This window comes from Dasypus novemcinctus, chromosome 6 (genome assembly GCF_030445035.2).
Source record: "Dasypus novemcinctus isolate mDasNov1 chromosome 6, mDasNov1.1.hap2, whole genome shotgun sequence".
NCBI lineage: Eukaryota > Metazoa > Chordata > Mammalia > Cingulata > Dasypodidae > Dasypus > Dasypus novemcinctus.
This window is the reverse complement of record NC_080678.1, coordinates 108,224,577-108,249,234: the sequence shown is the minus strand read 5'-3', so window position 1 is coordinate 108,249,234 and position 24,658 is coordinate 108,224,577. Positions and strand designations below refer to the sequence as shown.

The following is a 24,658-nucleotide window of genomic DNA, read 5'->3' as shown; positions in this document are numbered from 1 at the left end:
GGAGCGCTATTTTCTGGGGCTTGCTTTCTCAAAGCTCAGAATTTTCCCAATCATCAATTTCTTTTTTTTTTTTTTTTTTTTGTACCTAAGAGTTCAGTTTCCAGTTATCCCTTTCCTCTCACGTTTTATTATAAGGTTCAAGGAGAAGCGGGCTGCACCTTCCACCCACACTTAGCTTGGAAATATCCTCAAGTTCATAGCTCTTAAGTTCTCCCATCTGTCATCAGGAATCAATATTGCCAAGTTCCCTACCATTTTAAAACAAGGACTGCCTTTCTTCCAATTTTCAATACACATGCATTCTTTCTATCTAAGGATTCATCAGAAATACCTTTTGCATTCATATTCCTACCAACAGGCTCTTCAAATAAATTTAAGCCTTATCTTTCAAGCACCTCACAATTCTTACAACCTCTGCCCAACCTAATTCCAAAACCCTTTCCACTGTTTCGTATTTGCAATAGTAGCACCCCTCTCTCATGGTACCCACATCTGTTCTGGTTTCCTAGGATGCTCAAAGCAGATACCATGAAATCAATTGGCCTAGACAATGGAAGTTTGTTAGCTTACAGCTTGAGGCCGAGAAAATGTCCAAATCGAGGCCTAGCCCAGAATGGAGATGGAGGGTGCCCAGAGGAAACTGCTTTTCTCAAACGCGTACAGGTGCTTCTGCCTGTGCCATGCTGGGCAGCCTGTGCCAGGTGAGGCTGTGGCAGCTCACCCACTGCTATCCTCTGTCTTCTGATCCATGGGACAGGCTGGTGGCCTGGACCAGGTGCTGGCAGGGGAATGAGAGGCCTGGGGTCAGCATCCCCTCCCAGCGTGGGCCAAGGCTGATGCTCACCCCAAGGGATGCTGTGTCTCTAAACACAGGCAGGGTCAACAGGGACAGAGGGCAGAGGTCAAGGTCAGAGGTCAGAGGGAACCAGCCTGAGGATCCAGGGCTGAAGCCCGAGGAGGTCACTGGTCCCAGGGCTGTGTGGTGATGAGGACTTGCCCTCCCAGAGGTCCAAGGGTCTGAGGGCTGAGCAGGCCATGACCAGGTGAGCCGGGCAGCCCCGAGGATGGCAGTGGGGCCAGGCCCCTCTGGACTTTGACACCAGCCTGAGGAGGGGGAGCCCCCATCGTGGGAGGGGGGCTTCAGGAGCTTGTAAGGCTGCATCTTGAATCTGGGGGCTTCTATCGCCTAACATGGAAGCTTCCAGGGACCCACGAAACCTGCACAACTTTCCACAGGCCACTTCCAGATGCCCCCAGCCTGCGGTGTCCCTCAGTGCCTCTGTCAAGGGGCGTTTCCATGGAAACATCAAAGGAGCCCTGCCAAAGGCTGCTCCTAGCAGCACAGGCCTGACCTGCCTCAGGCTGTGCGGAGGCAGCGACCCCAGAGCAGAGGACAGGGCTGAGGGGGCAAGGGTGGGGTTAATGGAGGGGCGTGGCCTGGAGTGAACTGGAGGTGGGGCCTGGGCGGGGCCTAGAACTGAGCCAAGGGCCGGGGCCTGGGGGCGGGTCCTGAGGTTGAGCTGAAGGGCGGGGCCTGGGGGCTGGGCTGAGGCAGGCAGCAGGGCCTGAGGGCCTGGGGGTGGGGCTGCACGGGTTGAGCCGCGGAGGCGGGGCCTGGGGCCTGAGGGCCGGGCCGGGGAGGGCAGCCAGGACCAGGGCTCCAGAAGCTGGAAAGCCTTGGGAACCAGCAGAATTTCCTCCTGCAGGCTCCTGCCCTCTGGGTGCTGCCCGCACCCCCTCCCCCCCCCACATCCCCTGCGTGGAGGACTGAGGGGCTCCCAGACATCTGCCCGGTACCCCTACTAGTCAGGGTCCCTCCTGGCCACCCACTGGTCACATGACTCCAACAGAGCTGCTGTCAGGGCCCAGACAGGGGGAGGGGCAATTAGGAGGGGGCGCTGGGGGCTGTCAGGCGCTCCCGGAGTTGTCTCCACATGTTGGGGAGCCTCTGCCTCTGTCCTCTCGGGGTGCCCTGCCCCCTCCTGCTCCTCTTCCCACAGCTGCGCCTCCTCATGGCAAGCTGAGCCCTGGGGTCACGCTGAGCTCCTCTCTGCCCCCTGCCCAGCACCTGCACCCCCGCAGTCCCTCCCTGCTGCCCAGCCTCCACAGGGCTGTGCTGCCTGGGAGGGGAGGGCGGGGTCTGTCCCTCACATGCAGGAAGTGGGGGTCAGCGCTCAGCAGACACCTCAGGAGCCCCTCAGGAAGTGGGAGGTACTGGGGGTAAAGGTGTCCTCTGAAAAGACCCCCGAGCTTTGGCAACTGTATGGCTTGACCCCGTGGCCCCAGGCACGTTGTGCAGCCACCACCAGGAGGGTGGAGGGGAGCCCGGTGGTCCTGAGGGTGGACGAGGCTCTGCACAGCTCCCAGCAACCCCCAGATGAGGGATGGGGACCCCGCTGCTCAGCTCAGGTGGCTCTGACACGTGGAAGCAAGAAAGTGGGTGGGACCCATGGGCGGGGCCCCAGTGATGCCCTGTAGAAGAATGACCAGCGGGTCAGCTCCTGAGCCCAAAGGCGACCTGGGACCCTCATGCCTGAGGGACAGGATTCCTTGTGTCTGGGAACCCCCCCCCCCCGCCTGCACCCCCCACCTCACCACCCCACCAGGTGGGGCCTCCATGGGAAGCCAATTCTGGCTACTGTAGCACCCGCCCTGGGAGGTGTTCCCTGGGCACCCAGAAATCAACACGAGGCAGGAGGTAGGGGGTGGGGGACCCTACCCTGGGTGGGGGCTGTCTCAGAGATTGGCTGGGAAGCCTGAGCCAGGGTGCAGGGCCAGAAAGCCTGTGGCTGAGGTTCACCCCCTAGTGCCTTCCTGCCTCAGCACCAGGTGCCCAGGTGCCCAGGTGGGGCCTGGGGGTTGGGGAGTCCCCTGTGATGTGCAGTTGGCTCCAGGAGATGGCACCCGTGGCTTAGAGTCATCCCTTTCCCTTTTAAAGAGCTGATCTCAAAACCAAAGTGTTTGCAGTCACGGGACACACAGGACTAGGACTTCTGTCTCACCTGGAGCTGGTTTCCTGCCCGTCGTGTCACACGTTTCACCACGTTTCCTTGGTTAGGCTGATTTTCCCCTTTCTGCAGGCAGGCGCCAAGCTCAAGGCGCCCCTTTGCCAAAGCTCAGCCTCTGCTGGGGATCAGCAAGCCTGGCCCTGAGCCCCCAGCCCCAGCCCCCCAGCCCCCTGCAGCCACCCTAGTTCCAGCGACGTGCAGGGCCGCAGGCGATGAGCCGAGCTGAGTCCTGGAAGCCGGGCAGGCCAGCTGGTCCCGTCATCACCAAGCCCGCCGGGTCTCAGCATTCCTGGTCCTGTCCCCGCAGTCCCCCCTTTCCTGACCAGTTCCCCCATGCTGCTCCTCCCAGCCCACGTCACCCCGCGACGCCCTTCGGAGCACCCACTTCACGCCTGGAACTTGCAGCCTCCACCTTCTACGGCACCTGCTCCCCCTCCCATCCCTCGGTCAAAGCCTGGGTTTGCTCCCCGTGACCGTCACGTGAGGACGATCAGGCCACGCTGCTCAGCCAGTGCCAGCCCCGTGGTGCTGTGGAGACTGTGGGTGACCAACGTCCACACCCCGTGGCCATGGACCAGGCTCTCAGCCCAGGGCTCCTGCCCTCCTGTCGGCACCGGAGGGCCCTTGCTGCCTTCACACCCAGCTAAGGGACAGCAGGTGAGACTGTCACAAAGCCTCAGGTCAGCAGGCGTGAATTGTAATCCAATTCTGGGATACGCTGCTCACATTCCGTAAATCCCTTCTATCCAATTGAATCACTCCAAATCCCAATTCTGTGATTCCAGTGGAATATTCAGCCTATCATCATTGAATTTTTCCCTGTCCCTCTGGTGTCTGGAAAGTTCTCCAGCAGCCCCACCCCAAGGATTTAACCTAACTCTGAGCCTCGGATGGACTCCCCATCCTCTGCTACCCTCAGGCAGCCCCCACCCCATCCTCTCTGTAGCACTTTGATATGGTTATGAATTCCGAAAATAGATATTGGCTTACGTTTGTAGTCTGATCTGTACTTGGGCATGATTGGGTTTTGATTAGGGCTTTAATTTTGCCATGTCTTTAGGGTGTTGCGTCCCACAACCTTGGTGGGTGGAGACTCACAGATAAAAGGTGTGGCAAAGGACAGAGTTGGGGGGGCTTTTAATATTGGAGTTTTGATGTTGGAGTTTGATGCTGAAGCTGGAGCCCCAGGGAGAGAGACTGAGCTATTTTCCTGAGAGTCTACAGCTGACCTTGTGGAGAGAGGCAAAGTCTAGAGAGCCTCATGGTCTACAGCTGACCTTGTGGAGGAAACAGAGGAGCTGAGCCCAGAGGAACCCAGGAAGCCTGAGCCCTCGCAGATGTCGGCAGCCATCTTGCTCCCACACGTGGAAATAGACTTTGGTGAGGGAAGTAACTTAGGCTTTATGGCCTGGTATCTGTAAGCTCCTACCCCAAATAAATACCCTTTATAAAAACCAACCCATTTCTGGTATTTTGCAGCAGCACCTCTTGGGCTGACTAATACACTCTCCTACCTGCAGGCAGCTCCTGGGCTTCCTCTTCTTTGTCCCTGTCCCCAGAGCCCTCTGTCCTGCCCCTCCACCTCCCAGAGGGTTGAGGCCTTGGTGGTGGTGGTCTCTGCAAAGCTGTCTGCAGGCATGTACTGAGCAGAACTGAGGGCGTGGCTAACTTCACAGAACAGAGGAGGGAAAACACATACCTGGAAAAATGAAATCACATCTCAATAAGTTATCTTCCAGCATGAGCGGCTAAATTAAGATGTTGAAAGTTGCCACAATGAGCCAATGAGGCTAGAATAAGATATTTTGATTTCAGATGCATTTTAGTGATCCATTTTAGCCAAGAACTTGCTTTCTTTCCATCTTTATGTGGGAGAGAAATAAAACACCACAAGGCCAAGATTCCAGATTTCGAATACCTGCCAATTCCAGAACCTTCCAGCCTGGGTTCTGACCCCCAGACGACTATCTGGCAGGTTGGTGAAGGTGTGAGGAGCCTCCTGCTTGGGGGTGGGCCCTTGGCCCCTGAGCGGTGTCCTGGGAGAAGGGGCAGCGGCTCCCCGCATTGGCAGATGGCAGGCTGGGGGAGGCTGGAAATGAGGCCTTTAGGGAGAGGCGGTTGTGGACTGCTGGTGGGGGGGAGCGTGGACCCCAACTCTGTTCTGCCCCAGCCTTCAGCAGGTCTGGCTGCACCAGGGGCTTCTGAGCGCAGAGCACCCTGCTCCCCCAGGCGCAGGAGACCCAGCTTAGGGGTGAGGCATCAGCAAGGCCCTTCCCAGGGCGCCCGGGACCTCCCTGGCCTTGGAAATAGCGGTGCCCCCGGGGGCGGCAGGCCCCCTGCAGGCTGCTTCTCCAGGAGGGGAGGTGATGGGTGATTTGCATAATTTTGGTTCAGTTTTTAGGATGCAGGCTGGGAGGCCTAAAGACCATGCAATACAATGCGAAATCCCTAGAGGAACCCTTTCCTTGAAAACCTCCTTCTCCCATCGTTTGAGCTGGCGCAGCTCTGAGCAGAGAGGACTGGAAACGCCCCGACAGGGGGCAGGGCGGGCGGGAGGAGCAGGGACGAGGTGACGCCTGCCTTCCGCTCCCCGCGTGTCACCCGGCAGGCCGCCTTGGGCCTCGCCCCGCTGCCCCGGCTGCCTGGAGGAGGCGCTGCCTTCAGGGCCGTGGCCAGGGGCTCCCACCAGGGCAGCCCAGGCAGGGGGGCATGCGGGCAGGGCAGGTTTCCCCAGGAGCTTGCGGGGCCCGCGCGCCTCCCCTTGGCCACTCCTCTCGGGCGTGAGGCCACGTGGGCAGCGGGGACCTCACCACAGCTGACCCGGCCGCCCTGGGCCCGGGCCCGCAGGAGGCGGCCACAGGGGTGCGCCCACAGGAGGGGAGCAGGGCTGGGGGCCCGCGGGCTCCTCCTGCAGCGCGCCCCGGGCGAGGTGGGCAGGTGCCGGGGCCTCAAGACCTTTCTGGGTGCTGCGCTCCCCAGCTCTCCAGGCCCCCTGCCTCGGGGCTGGGCCAAGCCCCCAGGCCCTGAAGGTGAGGTGCTCTGTCCTTCTCTCCTCACACTGTCCAGCAGAGACGTGGCCTGTTCCTCACGGAGACTCCCTGGACGCAGCTCAGTGCCCAGCCCCAGCCCCAGCCCCGCCGCACCCAGCTCATGGGTGGTCGTCGCCATCTGGTCACCCTGCCCCTGGCCACAGTGTCCTGGTGCAGGGCCCAGCTCTCCTGTCCCACCTGTCCCTGGGTCCTGTCTGCAGCCCCCCTGCTCCTCCCCTTCCCTGGGGACGGCCTCTGGGGAGATGGCCCCTCATGCCCCAGGCCCCTCCTCCTTCCTGCGGTCCCAGGATAGACCCCCAAGGGCCCTGCCCAGACAGCCAGCCCAGGCCCTGCCAGGGTGAGGCCCGAGCACTCGGGGCCTTTCCAGTCCCTTCGTCTTCCGTGCTCCCACCCACGCCCCAGCCGGGCCTCCCGGGCCCCCTGTCCCTGCCCACCTGGACAGGGAGGCCTCAGGCTCCTGCAGTCCCACTGAGCCTCACTCCCCACAGTCCCCCAGAGAGCCAGGGAAACCCCCCTCAGCTCGCCCTTCCTGGGAACTGGGCGCTGCCTTCCCTCGGGCTGTCTGAGCTGCGCCATCCCCCGTCCTGTGTGCCAGGCAGGGGTGGGGGGTGGAAGGGGACATGCCAGGGACAGTGTCCACCCCTGAGGACTGGGAGGAGGTGGGGCTGATAATGTGGAGAGAGGAATGGGGCGCCTGAGGTTAGGGAAGAGGTGAGAGGTCAGGAGGGGACAGAGGTCAGGGAGGAGGTGTGAGGTCAGGAGGGGACAGAGGTCAGGGAGGAGGTGAGAGGTCAGGAGGTGTCAGGTGTGATTCAGTGGGGGTCAAAAAGGGCTCAGGGAGGGGCCAGATGGAGTTGGGGGGCTTCCCCAAGCATGTGGCCTCTGAGCCTGGGAGCACATGGGTGTTTGGCAGGTGGAGAAGGTCGGTGAGAAACATAACAAATGCAGCTCAGTGTGGGCTGTGGCTGTGATTGGATCCAGCATGTCAAAACGGTGGGGTACTCCAGGGGAGGGCAGCCTGGGCGGTGGGGACACCCTGGGGGTCTGCAACCCCCCAGGACTGCATATGACCCAACAGTAATGCAATGTGAGCCACGTATGCAAGCCGCCACAGCATTTAAGTTTTCTATTATTAAAAGTAACAGATATTACTTTTAATAATGTTTTATTGAACCCACTGTGTCCAAAATACATTCCCTTCAAAATGCAGTCTTATTTTCCTACGCTGCTCAAAGCAAATTTCAAGAAGTGGCTCGTAGTTTGAACAATGGGAATTTTTGCATCATGGTTTTGAAGTCAAGATGATGTCCAACTCAAGGCTCATCAGGGCGAAGATTTCTTCCCCAAGACCAGCTGCCTGTGATCCTTGGCACCTCTGTCACATGGCAAGGCACATGGTGGCACCCATCTCTTCTGGGTTTCATTGATTTCAGCTTCTTGCTCCCTCTCTGAACTCCAGTAATAGGATTAAGGACTATCCTGAGGGAGCTGGGCCACACCTCAACTGAAGTAGCCTCATCAAAGAGCCCTATTACACTGGGTCCACACCCATGGGATCAGATTTAAGAACATGTTTTCTGGTGTACAGACAGCTTCAAACCACCACATAGTCAATATAAAAGTGAATGGGATGTTTATATTGTTTTGTTCATACCAAACCTTCCTACCCAGTGTATTCTTTGCACTCACAGTTCAATTTGGGCCAGCCATGTGCTCAGGAGCCACACGTGGCTCGAGGCTCCCATATTGGATGGCTCAGGTGTAGGACCCCATACTCGGCAGACCTGCATCTATTTGTAATTCCTGTTTTGAATATCTCTCTGAATCAAAAACTAATCTCATCGTGATTTTATCTGCATTTTGCAATATTATTGAACTTATCTCCTGAAAGTGACGTCTAAATGCTTATGGAACCATAAATGACAGGGAATGGACAGCATGCATGTGGTTCTGGTCATAGGCATACCCAGTGTGTCCCTCCAGCCTCCTCTTACTGATGGGAGCATGGGTTCCTTAATTGTGCATGCTGGCAAGGGAAAGCCCAGGGTTCATCAGTCTACTCAGTCAGGCCCTCCCACAGGGCAACAATGGCCTCATCTACTAGAAAGGACACTATGCTCTCAAAAGAGACATAACCTACTCAGTGAAGGAAGAGAAGTTTAAAAGCATTGCAGCTCAAGAATTAGGCTTATATTTAAAAATTGGTCTGATTACCTGTTTTTAATACCACCTCTGGTATTTCTGAAGAAATATTCTGTTAAACAAAGCAGACATGACAATTCTAGATCCTTTGAAAGCATGTGTTTCACCCCCCAATATTATGATAAATTGGTTAATGATTTAAAAGGCAATCTAACTCTTCAACCCAAAAAAATAAGTCTCCCAAATCAAAGTTCCTCATATATAACTATGATTTCTTCTGACATTCTTTGATCTAGAGTGAAAAAATTCTTTTTTTAAACATGCTACGAAGCTCCTCTACAATATCATATTTTTGTTCACTTCTGCATGATTTATCAACTGCCAAATTCTTTTGAATATCAACTGTAGAGTCAGATCCATGAAATATGCCAAATTATAAAAGATAATAATAAACATAAAAAAAAGTAATTATTTATGAGAACCCAAAACTTGAGGTGGTGACATCAGCAAAATGGTGGAATAAGAGGCTCCTGGTGAATGGCTCTTCTTAGAATAGTGGAAACCTGGCACTCTGTCAGAAACAACTTTCCCAGAATTCTGGAAATTGACTGGCAATACATAACTTTTCAGTAAACAATGAATCAGAAAAAGAAAACCTAAAATTGGTGGGAAAGCTGCAGAAAACCTTCACTTGTGAGCCCCTCCCCAGCTGTTGGCTTGGCCCAGTGTCTGAGGCTTGATGGTTTGGCAGCCTGCACATCTTGAAGTGCTGGTCCCTGATGCCTGGTGATTCTTTCACCTAAACACACACATTACACGTCTTTGTACATCAGCTCCAATCTGCTTCTTCGAAGACTGACTCAAAGCACGTGTTTGTTTTGCCTAACATGGAATTTGCCAAGGATGGAGAAACAGTGCAGAAAGGAGGAACAGAGCACGGGAACAGAGCTGAGATGACTGCAGTGTCTGGGGTGAAAGACTGTAATTGATACAAACAGCACAACCCAGGGCCCGAAGAGGAGAACCGGAGAAGAGAAACTCCTTTTGTAGAGAGAAAACAGTTGCACATACTGAAAAATTCTTGAAAGGTCCCAAACATGCCAGGGCAAGATGCATGCTTAGAAACCCTGAGAAGAATCTAACTTTTCACCATAAACTGACCTGTACATTCAGTATAAACTGGGCTGGATATTGAAGAAGAATCTCACACAGCCAATGTACCCTAAAATCTGGTAGAATTCCAGAGTCAAAACCAAAGGAATTAAAAGCCCAGACTTTGACAGAAGATCACAAAGCATACAAAGAAACAGAAGAGATGGTCCATTGAGAGGAATAAAGTAAAACAACAGAAGAAGCACAGATACTGGATGAGTAATCAGGGATTAAGTCAACTCTCACAAATAAGTTCACTGAGCTAAAGGAAATTATGGACATAGAAGTAAAGGAAATTGCAAAGCCGCGTGGAGGAGAAAGTCCCCAAAGGACCAGCCGGCCCACGGGGCAGCCCTACCACCACCTCCATGAGGCCCAGTGCCGCTGGCATCCGACTCCACGGTGTGGGGTCCGCTGGGTCCTCAGGGCCCGCAGCTCCTGGTCTGGTAAGGGCTGAGCTGAGCGCAGCCTCCATGCACAGGGCACTTCCCCACTGCCCACAGCCAGAGCAGGCAGTGGCTGCAGTGCTGAGCCCGTGCCCCTGTCACGGCACCCCCAGCCCAGACCCAGCTCCAGGCACCAGTGGACTCAGAAGGACCCTGGGCTCGGGGATTCAGACACTGCACTATGAGGCTGTGTGTTACCCAGATCTCTCCTGTCCACTCCCAGAAGCGCCCTTCCCAGCTCTGGCTCTCGACCTCAGCACCAGCCTCTGGCTGAGCAGGAACGCCCTGGAAAAGCAGGTCTGGGGCTTCCTGCCTGGAAACCTTTGTCTACGTCAGTCCTGGCCCTGAAATGCCTAATTAAGTGACCGTGGCATTGTCCTTAACCTCTCTGAACCTCAGTTTCCTCCCCTTTGAAATGGGAGTTAGAATACTGTCATATACCTGATGATTAGAAATCATATGTCCAGTCTGTGGGGGTCTCCACCTGTAACCGGGGATGGCACCTGCCACCTGGAAATGTCAAGAGCTGGATGATTCCAAAGAGGGAAGGACTGGGTAGCCTGGGAGTCTTCTCTCCATTTAATACCCCCACCTCCAACGCCATCTATTCCTAAGTTCTTAGGGTTTCCCTACAGGATTCCATTCAGCTGTCCCACAGGGGCCACAGGGCACTGAAGAGGTGCCCTCCCTGATGGGACCACCGAGAGGAAGACGGTGGTCGCGTCAGGCAGGTGAGAGGCCAGGGGCAGCACTTGGGGGCCCCGGATGGGGCGGCACCAGGCCTTCCTGCCACGACCCGCTGCACCCGCTTCCCTTTCTCTGGCTAAAGACGTGTTGGTGGCATCTGCCTCCAACAGGGCCCGAACTTCCTGGAGCCAGTGACAATAAGAACAACGTCCCCAGAGCTGAGCGTGTGACTCTGTGCCTTAGAAAATCTGGGCTCCAAAGTTCAGGCCCTGCTCCCAGTTTAGATTCTTCCTCCACTGCCAACCCGAGGCATGTGCCGTGGATTTAATGAGAGAGATTGGGGGGTGGGGGTGACAACTCAGGCAGCGAAACAGTCCTGGCCTCTTCAACCCACCTTCCAATCTCTCGGGGACACCCCCTGGAGATGTCAGAGGCAACCAGGACCATGGAAAAGACACGGGCCACTTGGAAAATGAAACAGCCCCATCATCCGGGTAAGTAAAGCCCGGGCTACGTGACCCCAGAGGCAGGGAGGCCCCAAGGGGACTGGGGAGCACCACGGCCAAGCCCGAGCTTCCTCTGGTCCCTCAAGGCCCTTGCCCTCCTGGACAAGGGATGAGCCCACCCCCCGCTGCCCGGCTGCCGCAGGGGCTCCTCCTGTCCGCTCTGCACACAGGGCCCATCAGTGGTCGGCGTCCCGGGGCTGCCCCGCACCACACGCAAAGCCCACCTGCAGCCCTTCTGCTCTCCCCCATGCTTTCCCGTGAGAGTGCCCATGGCTTGCTCGCATCGCCACAGCTTCTCTGTCCTCTCACCCAACACCTGCCATGTTGCATCACCCCGAGGACGGGGTCTGGCTCGCACCCCTTTCCTCCAGTCTGCTTTTCATGGTATCCGGTCCCTGGGATGCGGCGCTTAGTAGGAGCTCCTAAAGGGCTAAGTAGCAGGTGAGGCCAATGGCAGCTCGGCCTCTGGGACCCTGTGTCTTGAGGGTTTCTCATGAAGCAGGGGCCAGCTGGGGGCTGCACGAGGTGGGGAGGGGCCTGCAGAGGCCATGACCAGCAGCCCCTTGCAGAGGCTCTCACCGTGGTCACACACGCCCCCACCCTCCAGGCCTATGGGAGTGGGAGGGTGTTCTTCTGGAATCATCTGGCTCTTGGCCTGGGGCCCAAAGTTCGCAGGGTGCAGGCTGAGGCACTGTGGGTATTTCAGGGTGGGCACCAAGGCCCCAGGCCTGTGGGCACAGGGCAGCGTCAAGGGCGACCGTCTCGGGCATGGGCAAGGAAAGGCGACGGGGCAGGGTGGGGTGGGGATCCTGGGAGGCTGCTGAGGACCCTCCTACCCACTGGCTCTGGGCTGCTGCTGGGCGCCCCCCAGCCCTGTCCAGTGACACTTTGGAAGGGAGCTGAGCAGTGGTGGGGTTGGTTCTCCACTGTTCCTGGGGCTCGGTCTGCACCAGCCCCAGCAGGGTTTTCTCTCCAGGAGAAATGGCCCTTGTGCTCTGGGGAAGAGCCCCTCGGGACAGACAGGGGCTCCCAGGACCCCTCCCACTCCCCCAGGGGCCTTCGCCCCCCACCTCCCAGATGCAGGCCCACAGCAGAGCTGGCAGACCCTCCTGAGCCCGTGGCTGGCCCCGCCTCCCCCCACTGCCTGCTGCAGGCCCTTGGCGCTGGCGCCCCCTGCAGGGCCTTGGTTTCCCTCTGGAGCTGGCCAGGGGAGGACCGCCTCCTGCTAGGTGAGGAGAGGGAGGCGTCCTCAGCCTGTGAGCACCCTCTGGGTTCCACTTGCGGCCCGCGAAGGACTGAGAGTAACTGCAGACCATAAAGATGCCTGAGCCCAGCCTCTGCCTCCAGGCTCTGTTCCCAGGCCGGGGTGGCCAGGGCGAGGGGCGAGGGAGTGCCAGGTACTCACCAGCAAACACCCAGAACCTAGTAACACACAATTCACCAAAAATGCAGCAATTCTGAGGGTCCTAGTGGCCCCCTGTGAGGGTCTGGGGGAAAAGAGGGCCCGTTTAGCTCCCTCCCACCCCGCACAGATCCTGTGACTCCCCCTTGCTGTTGTGAACAGCCCCGCAGAGCAGCAGGTCACAAAGTGGCCACACGTCAGCCTCCTGGCCTCATAATCATCGGGTCCCGGGGCAGACGGAAGGGGGCGAGCAGGCAGGTGCGGCCGGTGCCCAGAGCCAGCCGCTGCCCCTCTTGGCGCGCTGCGCGGGTGCGTGGCGAGGACGTGCGGGCCTAGGCCAAAGGCGCAGGCCGGGGCCGTTCAGCACGCGCAGAGGTGCCCGGCGTCTGGGCCTGCCCTCTTCTGACTGCTGCTGCTGCTCCTGCCACCGCAGCTGCTGAGCTCGGGACACAGACCCCGTGTTCGGGGCGGGAGGAGCGCTTTGTCTGCAAAGGGGGAGCCAAAGGAAAGCGTGAATTCTGAGTTTGACCTCTACTTCATCCTGGACAGGTAAGTGGGCAGCGCCGGGAGCAGGGGCCCCGGGAGCCGGGGGCGGGCAGTGGGCGGAGCAGGACCCAGCTCTGCAGGAGGTGCCCCATGGCCCTTCTCTCGCCTGGCTCTGGGGGGCGCTTCCATCAGGCACGACCAGAGAGGGCTCTGGGAACTCCTTGCTTCCGGAGGCAGAAGGATGCTCTAGGCTTTTGTGTCCAAACACTTTTCCTTTTCAGGGGAACAATGCCACCATCGTGTTTCTGCAAGGCGTCTGTCCCTCCATCAGGTGGACTGGTCCTTGTCCTACTTCGCCTTAAGCAGGCAGCAAGGGCAGGTGATGGCTAGGAGCTCCCTCCTTACTCACCAGTTGCAAATCTCCTACAACACAGGACAAAAGATAGAGTCTGCAGGACTGAGCCTTCTTTTCTGAGCATCAAAAATAATTAACCATTTTCCAGATCATTAGAAACACTGGTGAAGGGGCACGGCCCACCAAAGACTGAGAGTGAAGCATAAGCTTTGAGAACACCCTCTCTTCCCATACCTTACAGCACACCAGCAGGGCTCAGTGCAGTAACAGTGGGTGTCAGCGCAAGAGCTGCGAGACAGACTCTCTCAATAGGAGTCCTGAGGGAAGTGCAAAGTCAAGAGGGAAGGAAAAAAACAAGGACACTGGAGGAATTTGAAGCCTCTTTCATCTACAGCTATAACAAATGTTAAACACAGCCAACTCCTGGCCAGAATAACATAAATCCTCATGCTAAAGCCTATTTACTTCAGTTCCCGTTACCTAATACCACATGTCCAGCTTTCAACAAAAAATTTCAACAAATGCCAAAAAGGCAAGCAAAAATATACTCTGAAGATGCAAAGCAATCATCAGAACCAGACTCTGACATGGCACAGATGTTGGAATTATCAGAGAAGAAACAAAGTGACTTTGAGAGATATGTTCAGGACTTGAATGGAAAAAGCAGACAACATTCAAGAACAGATGAATAATATAAACAGAGAGAGAGAATCTCTGAGAAAAAAATCAACAGGAAATGCTAGAAATAGAAAACACAGTAACTTCAGCCATAAAAAAGGAATGAAGTTCTGATACAGGCTACAAGAAGGAAGAATCTTTAAAGCATCATTCTATGTGAAATAAACCATGATTCATGATTCCACTTATATGAATAAGCATTTTCATATAGACAAAAAGAAGACTGTAGGTTACCAAGGGGTTGGGGAAAGGGGAATGGGGAGTTCTTGCTTAATGCACAGATTTTCTGTTTATGGTGTTGAAAATGTTCTTTTAATGATGTAACATGATGGTAATGTTAGCACAACATTGTAAATGCAATTAATGACACGGAATTGTACACTTAAAAATGGCAACAGGCAAATTTTAAGTTATATATATATATATATATCCACATTTAAAAAAATTTTAAACACGGTAACAGAAATGAAGATGGCCTACCATGGGCTCATCTGTAGAGTCTAAACAACTGAAGAAAGAATTGGAGAACTTGAACAGAAACTTACAAACTGGGAGAAAAAAAAGTACCTAATACATGGAGCTGGATTATTTGAAGTAATAATGGTCAAGAATATTTCAAAAGTAACAACATATCCAAGAAGTACAGAGAACACCAAACAAGATAAATACAAAGGATACACATAAACATGTCCATACAGATCAAAGTTAAACCACAGAAAACCAAAGACAGAACAAATACTGAAAGAAGTCAGAGGAAGTTTAAAAAAAAAAATAAAACACCTTACCTACAGAGAAACAAGAATAATAACAATAACAGGCAATGTCTCATCAGAAACCACACAAGAGGAGAATGGAGTGAAATACATAAGAAATGAAAATGACACATTGAAGCATATCTGTATAATTCCAATAAAATCATACAAGCCTCCAGATGAAAAGAACAGGTTGCTCATAAAATAGAGAAATACCCTAGCTTTAGATGTCTCCTCTGCAGTAGTGGAAGGAATAAGATAATGTGATTATGAAAAAGAACTTCAATCCAAGAATCCTCTGCACAAATAGCTTTTCATACTACAGGCCAAAAATAAGATGTGTTCAGACTGCAGTCTCGAAAAGTAAATGACCCAGATGACCCTAGCAGAGAAGAACCTGAGGTGTTCCTACAAACCAGGAAACAAATCTCAAGCAGGGAGAACACGAAGAGGAGAAGGAGTAGCAAATAGTAAATCTTGTTATAGATAAATGGTTACAACTAAATGGATAATGTTAACATGATTTGAAATGCACAATGTAGTATTAAAGAAGAGTAACTGAAATTGAAAAAATTCACCATAAGGGAAAAGATATATATATTAAAACTATGGAAAATTACTGATATACTAGCAAAATGATATACTAGTAGAAATTAGCAAATTGAAGGAATATGGGGATGGGATAGGATGGGGGACTGAAGCTTTCTAGAGGTTGTCTAAGGAGGTCTGGAAGAGGAGGAGTGGCAACCACAACACTGTGGAACAGCAGGAGGGCATTTAAGTAATCTGGAACATTAATAGATACAGGCTCAGTTATAATTAAAGGTAGGCTGATAACCACGAAAAATGAAAATCAGAAAATTACCAAATCAATAGAGAACAAAAAAGAAATGAGAATTCTGAACACGCCAGAAAAAGTAAAGAAACTAAAAAAGTATAATGGTACAAATTATAGTGTATATGTTATGTTTTATTATACTTAAATATAATAGTTGCTAAACCAAGACAGAAAGCAAATATACAAATTATCACAGGAAATACGAATGCCTGAATTCCATATCTGAGACAATCATATTGGTTTTAAAAAACAAAATCCAGTCATAAGTTGTTTTTAAAAAAAGACAAATCTGAAACAGAGATAAAGGCAGAAAATAAAGGAATAGGCAAAATATTTCAGGAAAATGAAAATGCAAATAAAAAATTTTCAGGAGAATGCAAATGCAAATAAAAGGGAAGCAAGCATTTATCTATATCAAAGTGGAACTTGCAGCCTTAACCTTTCCATGGTATAAAGACAGATATCATATAATGATAATTAGCAAAATTAAGTCAAAAGGTTAAAAGTCATTATTTTTATGAAGCCAAATATAAAAACAGCAATACAAGATAATTTGTATTATCAGGGACTATTGGCAAAACTTGATGAGGTAGTAATAATGACACCTAAAATCTAAGGGTATTTACTCTATACCAAATATTCTTCTAAACATTTTCAAATTACATAATCTAATAATTTTCATGACAGACCTGTAATATATAGACTAACTTTCCTCAAAATAAAAGACAAGAAAATCAAAGCAAAAAAGAGTTAAGTAGCATACCAAAGGTTACCCAACTACCCAACTAAGGAGGAAGGGGTAGATTCAGGAAGGAAACCAGGGCATCTGACAACAAAGCACTTAATCATTTGATCACATTCTGATCACTGAGAAATTTTTAAATGAATTCTAAAATGTAGAAATTTTACAACCTATATCAATTATGGGCTTTAAAACTGAGATGAAAACGATGATTTCACCAAAGATATCAATAAAGGAAATGTTCCCTAAATAAAACTTTGGCTATAAGATAAATACCAAATCCAAATTAAGTTGTCTTTACATGACAATATAAGAGCCACAAATAAAGCTCATTTGTCTAACTCATTTTTTAATTAAAAAAAACTGAAAATTATTCATTACTTATTTATCTAACAGAAATTGGAAAAAAATAAGAAATAAAGGAAAACAGGACAAGATAACAATAAAATCAGTGATGGATTAAAATAAAACAAAAGAAATAAGGAGGAAGACTAAATAAAATTAAAAGCAGTTTGTTGAAATTAGCCCATAAAAGAAAATGAATGTAAACCTACTATCAGTAAGGAAACAAGGTGATAAAATAAAACTTCAAACAGCTTTGAGAAACAAAACTTAAAAACCAAACTTTATAAGGGAACAGATGTGACTCAAGCAGTTCCCACATGGGAGGTCCCAGGTTTGGTCGCCAGTGTCTCATAAAAACAAAAACAAACAAGAAGCAAACAAATGAAGAAAAAAGAAGAAAAAAACAATGCAGGAAAGCCAATGTGGATCAGTGGCTGAATGCCAGCTTCCCACATACAAGGTCCCAGTTTCAGTCCCCGGTCCCAGTACCTCTAAAAAAAAAAAATTTATGAAGAAAATAAAACCATAGAAAAAAGAAAAATATCACAATCCTTATTTAAATGTTCCTAATATTGGCAGACTACATATAGGAGTATTCTAAAAGAATAGTACAGCATGTCCCATTAGATTATTTTCTCTATAAAAGTGATGACTTTGTTGTTCACAGCGATATTTCCAACAATGTAACCACCAGTGCTCACTATATGTTCACTGAATAAACTTAATGGCCAAATAAGATTTATATTAGGAATGTAAGACTACTGCAACAATAGGAAACTTATCGGAGATATTAATTTTTTTAAGGAGGTACCAGGGATTGAATCCAGGATCTTGTACTTATAAAGCAGGCACTCAACCACTGGGCTACACCTGCTCCCCAAGGAGATATTAAATTAATTCATTAGTTGTGGCTACAGATAAATATATGAATGTGACTCACTAATGGGCACTTAGATACATATTTTAAACTATGGTAGCCAATGATAACTTGAAAATGGAATGACTATCAGTCAGTTAGGGTTAATATCAAAAACAGTAAGTTATTATGAATAAATTGTTTTGTTTGAAGGAGACATTTGAACAAAGTCCTGAAGGGAGAAGGGAGAAAGGGAGGGAGGAAGAAAAGGATAGAGGGAGGGAGGGAAGAAAAGGAACAAGGAACAACTGATACAAATAGAAAACAAATAAAAAGATGATGGAAAAACACAAAAATATCAATATTCACATTAAATATATGTGGCCCATATATTCCAACTAAAAGGCACATATTGTCAGATTGGATTAAAAAACAAAAAGCAACACCTGTTTAAATACAATAGTCAATAAACTCTCATTAGATATAAAGACACAAATAGATTAAAATTAAATGGATAGAAACAACCAGCAAGATGGCAGCAGAGGAAGGAGATCCTAGAGTCAGCTCCTGCTACAGAATAGCTAGTAAGCACCCAGAGCTAAAAAGCACCTGTTTGGGGGCTCCAAGAGACTGGAAGAGCAACCTGGAAGGAATGGAAGCAGGAGACCACCCACCTGCAGAGAGGATTCGTAGAGTACTCCACACTACAGAGGCTGGCACCCATCCTCCACAGGAGGCCCAAGCCACCTCGGGAGCTATTGCACAGCTGGAATTGGAAGCTCCACTTCCCAAAAATGGGGAAGGAAGAGACAGAGGGACACCAACTTCAGCTCTGATTATTAAATTCGGTAGGCTAAAGAATAATCCCAAGAACAGCTGAAGTTTGAACCTGTCCAAGTCAGAAAGAGGCTGGTAGCCTCCATTTTAACGCTATCCCTGGCACAAGGGGAAGCAGAGTGGGCTGCAAATCCCAGTGCTGGTAGGAACCGGCTTCTTTCCATGCAGATCACATTGCAGCTCCACTTTAAGCCCCAGCTCTACCTCCAGCAGGGAGGAAGCTGTGGGGACCTGTGCCAGCCTCTCCAGGAAAACACAGACCACGCTGTAGAGGCCAGTGATCACCCTACTCTAGTGGCACAAACCATGCAGGAAGCTTTTCTGTGGCTGGAAGTGGAAGCCCCATGTCCCAAAAAGAGGGTAGGGAGAGACAGTTGGCCACCGACTCAATTACTGATTAGTAAATTCGGCTAGCTAAAGTATAACTCTAAGAACAGCTAAAGTCTGAAACTGTCCAAGTCGAAAAGAGGCCAGTGGTTACCATTTTGACTCCGCCCCAGCATGAGGGGAAGCGGGGCTGACTGAAAATCACAGTGACAGTAGACAACTGTTTCTTTCACCCAGATCAGCCTGCAGCCCTAGCCGAGGCTTCAGTCCCACCTCTAGCAGGGAGGAAGCTGTTGAGACCTGCACCATCTCTAGGTAACTGCAGGGACATTTGGCTGGCACAGACTAAACAGTAGGAAATCTACCAGGGCAACTGCAGTCATTTTGTACCCGCATGGCATAGATTGCTGCCCACACCTATAGCTCCATTCCAGCCCCAGGTAGGGGAGAAGGAGGTGTGAAGCTTCATCAGTCTCTCTGGGCAACTACAGTCTAGGCCTGCACAACTTGGATTACTATACACAGCTGTGCCTCTGTCCCTACCCCTCACAAAGGAGAAAGTTGGGAGAAGCTTTATTGGTTCCTGGGGCAATAAGGGCAGCTTGAGCCTCCACAGCTTACAAAACCAACTAGATCCCCGGCTCCTACTACACAACCACCAAGGGAGAAAGGGCAGGAAGCCCTCAACTGGAGGGGAAAGCTGCGCCCAGAAAAATATGTCTAGTAAGCCAGATGCCAAGACACCAACAAAAAAATTACAATCCACACCAAGAAACAGGAAGTGGAGACAACTAATCACAGATGTTCAAACAATCTCCTTAATAAATTCAATGAAATGGCTAAAGAGATTAAGGATATTAAGAAGTCACTGGGAGAGGGAAGCAGATTTGGCTTAATGGATAGAGCGTACACCTACCAATGGGAGGTCCACGGTTCTAACCTCACGCCTCCTTGACCCGTGTGGAGCTGTACCATGCACAGTGCTGATGCGCACAAGGAGGGCCATGCCACGTGGGGTGTCTCCTGCATTGGGGAGCCCCACGTGCAAGAAGTGTGCCCTGTAAGGAGAGCTATCCAGTGTGAAAAAAGTGCAGCCTACGCAGGAGTGGTGCCGCACACACGGAGTGCTGACACAGCAAGATGATGCAACAAAAAAAGACAAGAGATTCCCAGTGCTGCTGATGAGAATACAAGCAGACACAGAAGAACACACAGTGAATAGACACAAACAGCAGACAACTGGAAGGGCCCCTCCCCCCGCAGGGAGAGAAATAAATAAATAAATAATAATTTTTTAAAAAGGAAGATAAAACTGGGGGAAGCAGATGTGGTTCAAGTGATAAGGCTCCGCCTACCATATGGGAGGACCCAGGTTCAATCCCTGGAACCTCCTGGTAAAAAAGAAGACAAAGTGTGCCTCCAAACTGAGCCAGTACCCACACAGTGAGCCGAGTCCCCACGCAAATTCCTGCATGGTGCGCCAAGTACCCACGTGAGTGCCCGCATGGTGAGACAGTGCCCACATGGTGAGCCAGGGCCAGTGCAGTAAGCCAGTGCCTGCACAAATGTGTCATGAAGCAAGACGATGATGCAACAAAAGGAGAGACAAATGGGAGAGTCAAAATAAAGCATAGCAGACATCAAGAAGTGAGGTGAGGGAAACCGACTTTGGCCCAGTGGTTAGGGCGTCGGTCTACCACATGGGAGGTCCGTGGTTCAAGCCCTGGGCCTCCTTGACCCGTGTGGAGCTGGCCCATGCACGGTGCTGATGCGCGCAGGGAGTGCCCTGCCATGCAGGGGTGTCCCCCGCGTAGGGGAGCCCCACGCGCAAGGAGTGCACCCGTACGGAGACCACCCAGAGCGAAGGAGGAAGCAGCCTGCTGAGGAATGACACCGCCCACACTTCCCGTGCCGCTGACAACAACAGAAGCGGACAAAGAAACAAGACGCAGCAAAAAGACACAGAAACAGAAAACAGACAACCGGGGGAGGGGAGGGGAATTAAATAAATAAAAATAAATCTTTAAAAAAAAAAAGAGAGAGAGGTGGCACAACTGACAGGGAACCCCTCTCCACATCAGAGGTCCCCAGGATCAAATCCCTCTGAATCCTAGAGGAGAAAGATAAGAAGACAAAAAATAGAAATAGATACAGAAGATCACACAGCAGATGGACACAGATAGCAAAAACAGCAGGTGGTGGAGGGGGGGAAATAAATAAATCTTTAAAAAAAAAAGAAGACATTGGATGAGCACAAAGAAGAATTTGAAAGCACACAGTGAAAAATAGCAGATCTTACAGGAAGGAAAGGTGCAATAAATTAAAAATACACTGCAATCATGTAACAGCAAATTTGAGAGGCAGAAGAAAGGACTGGTGAACTTGAAGAAATGGCCTCTGAAAGCAAAAATACAAAAGAAGAGATAAAGAAAATAATGGGAAAAATTGAACAAGTTCTCAAGGAAGTAAATGACAGCAAGAGATGTGCAAACATATATGTCATGGGTGTCCCAGAAGAAGAGAAGAGAAGAGGAGAGAAAGGGGGTAGAAGGAATATTTCAAGGAATAACGGTAGAAAATTTCTCAACCCTATTGAAGGGTCATGTCTAAGAAGCACAATATACTCCCTTCCAAATAAATCCAAATAGACCAACTCTGAGAGAAATATTTATCAAAATGTCAGATGTCAAAGACAAAGAGAATTTTGAGAGCAGCAAGAGAAAAGCAATGCTTAACATGTAAGGGATACCCAATAAGACAAAGTGCTAATTTCTCAACAGAAACCATGGAGGCAAGAAGACAGTGGTGTGATATATTTAAGACACTTCAAGAGAAAAACTTCCAGCCAAGAATCTTATATCTGGCAAGATTGTCTTTCAAAACTGAGGGGAAGTTTAGAACACTCACAGGTACATAGAAACTGAGAGAGTTTGTAACCAAGAGACCAGCTTTACGAGAAATACTAAAGAGTGTGTTATACTCTGAAAAGAAAATACAGTAGAGAGAGGCTTGGAAGAAGTCTAGAAATGAAGATTATATCAGTAAAAGAGTTAAAAGTCTCAAAAGAGTGGTGAAAATAAAGTATGACAGATAAAATTCAAATATTTTGGAATAAACTTAACGAATGATGTAAAGCACTTGTAGTCAGAAAACTACAACTCATTGTTAAATCAAAAAAGACCTAAATAATTGGAAGAATATTCCATTCTCACAGACTGGAAGACTAGATATCATTAAGACGTCAATTCTATTCAAAATGATATACAGATTCAATGTAATCCCAATAAAAAATTTCACCACCATTTTTTAAATAAGTGGAAAAAATGATTATCAAATTTATTTGTAAGGATAAGGTGTCCTGAAGAGCTAGAAACATCTTCAAAAGAAAAGCAAAGAGAATCAGCAAGATGGGGGCAGAGTAAGGAGCTCCCAGAGTCAGCTCCTGCTACAGGGCAGTTAGCAAACACCCAGAGCTCTCTGGAGCTGCTGAAGCACCTGTTTGGGGGCTATGGAGGCCAGGAGAGCATCCTGCAACATCCTTGGGGGAGTGGAAGGAGGAGACTGCCCGTCTGCAGAGAAGAGTCATAAGTAGAGCACTCCATGCCATGGAGGCTGGTGCCCATCCTTCACCGGAGGCACAGGCTGCCTCAGGAGCTGTTCCAAGGCTGGAATTGAAAGCTCCACTTCCCCAAAACGGGGGAGGAAGAGACAGTTGGGTACTAATTTCAGCTATGATGAGGAAATTCAGTGGGCTACAGTATGATCCTGAGGACAGCTAAGGTTTGAGCTTGTACAGGCCAGAAAGAGGCCGGAAGCCACCATCTTAACTCCACACCTGGCACGAAGGGAAGTGGGGTGGACTAAGGATCCCAGTGGTGGTGGGGACCAGCTTCTTTCCATCCAGATCATATTGCAGATCTAGCCTAGGCCCCACTGCCACCTCCAGCAGGGAGGAAGCTGGGGGGACCTGTGAGGCAGGCTGAAGTCTGGCTGGCAAGTATAGCCGCGCCCAGTGGGGAATATGCACAGCCCACCACTCCGGTGTAGGGCGGCTGGAACGGGTGAACTGCCCTCAGCCATGGAACGGGCACACTGCCCTCAGCCCCGCCCAGGCAACTGACACCGGCCTGCTGATAGCCAGCAGAAGCTGCCTATGCCCACATCCCCCTCCCGCACTATCAAGCCACAGCACAAGCCACACCATGAAAGGCAAGGAACTAGTCCCTATCAATCACTCCCAGCCCTGTTCCCCTCTCTGCCTGTGCCGCCCCTTCACCAACCTAGAATCTGCCTCTTCCACCCAGCAACTGCTCGCCACCGCCAATCCTATCCCCCTTTGGCCACAGATAATCAGTCCCCTGCTCACTCCCCCATAACCCTATATAAACACATGTACTTCCCTTAATAAATTAGACCTGCGTACTCACCTCGTCTCCGTGGTAGTTCCTCTGCCACGCGCCCTCCACGCCTATGAGCCCCAGCAGGAGCCTAGGCCTCTCCTGCGCCCTCGTCTCCCGGACTGGACCATCAAACCCCGTAGACCTGCACCAGCCTCTCCCGGAAATTACTGGCCAAGCCACAGAGGCTGGTGATTATCCTGCTCTAGCAGTATAAGCAGCCCCAGGAGCTATTCTGTGACAGGAATTGGAAGTTCCATTTCCCAGAAACAGGAGAGAAGACAGTTGGCTGGTTGGCTGCCAATCTCAGCTACTGATTGGGAAACTTGGCTGGCTAAGAGATAACCCTGGATCAGCTGGGGTGTGAACCAGCTCAAGTCAGAAAGAGGCCAGTGGCTGCCATTCTGACTCTGCCCCCAGCCTGAGGGGAAGCTGGGCTGATGCACATCTGCCTGCAGGCCCCCTAGGCTTCAGCCCCGCCTCTGGCAGGAAGGAGGCTGAAGAGCCCTGCACTAGCCTATATAGGTAACTGCAGGGAACTTTGGCTGGCATAGACTGAAAATCAGAAGTCTGCATAGATTGCTGCCCACACCTGCAGCTCCATCCCTGCCCCATGTAGGGGAGAAAGAGATGTGAAACTTCATCAGTCTCTCCAGGCAACTACAGTCTAGGCCTGCATGTGGATTATTCCACACAGCTGTGGCTCTGTCCCTGTCCCTGGCAAAGGAGAAAGTTGGAAGAAGCTTCATTGGTCCCTGGTGCAATGAGGGCAGCTTGAGCCTCCACAGCTTACAGCACCAACTACCTGCTTGGCTCCTACTGCATAACCAGCAAGGGAGGAAGGAAATGAAGCCCTAAACTAGAGAGAAAAACTGCACCCAGAAAAAATACTCCAGTAAGTCAGATGCAAAGACACCAACCAAAAAGTACAATTCACACCAAGACACAGGAAGCTATGGTCCAGTTACAGGAACAAGATAAACCTCCAGATGACATAAAGGAGTTGAGACAAATAATTATAGATGTTCAAACAAATCTCCTTAATAAATTCAATGTGATGGCTAAAGAGGTTAAGGATATTAAGAAGACAATGGATGAGCACAAAGAATAATTTGAAAGCATACATAGAAAATAGCAGATCTTACGGGAATGAAAGGTGAAATCTATGAAATTTTAAAACATTGGAATTATATAATAGCAGATTTGAGGAGGCAGAAGAACGGATTGATGAGCTTGAAGAAATGGCCTCTGAAAGTGAGTATATAATAGAAGAGATGAAGGAAAGAATGGAAAAAATTGAACAAGGTCTCTGGGAACTAAATGACAGCAAAAGCCATGCAAACATATGTGTCATGGGTGTCCCAGAAGGAGAAGAGAAGGGAAATGGGGCAGAAGGAATATTTAAAGAAATAATGGTAGAAAATTTCCCAGCCCTATTGAAAGACATAGATATCCCTATCCAAGAAGCACAACATACTCCTATCCAAAAAAATCCATATAGACCAACTCCAAGACACATACTCATCAAAATGTCAAACGCTAAAGACAAAGAGAGAATTCGGAGAGCAGCAAGAGAAAAGCAATGAATAACATATAAGGGATAGCCAATAAGATTAAGTGCTGATTTCTCACCAGAAACAAGGGAGGCAAGA

The 24,658-nt window shown here is 50.2% G+C and overlaps 1 long non-coding RNA gene across 4 annotated transcripts in view; it reads right to left on the bottom strand.

Moving 5' to 3' along the window:
• Positions 1-7,174: 7,174 nt before the first annotated feature.
• LOC131278782 (uncharacterized) overlaps positions 7,175-24,658 on the bottom strand; it is an 80,280-nt gene continuing 62,796 nt past the window's right edge. For all 4 annotated transcript variants that reach the window (XR_011649083.1, XR_011649082.1, XR_009186217.2 and 1 more), the window contains one exon: positions 7,175-13,302. This is a non-coding gene — a long non-coding RNA (uncharacterized lncRNA). The remainder of the gene's footprint in view (positions 13,303-24,658) is intronic.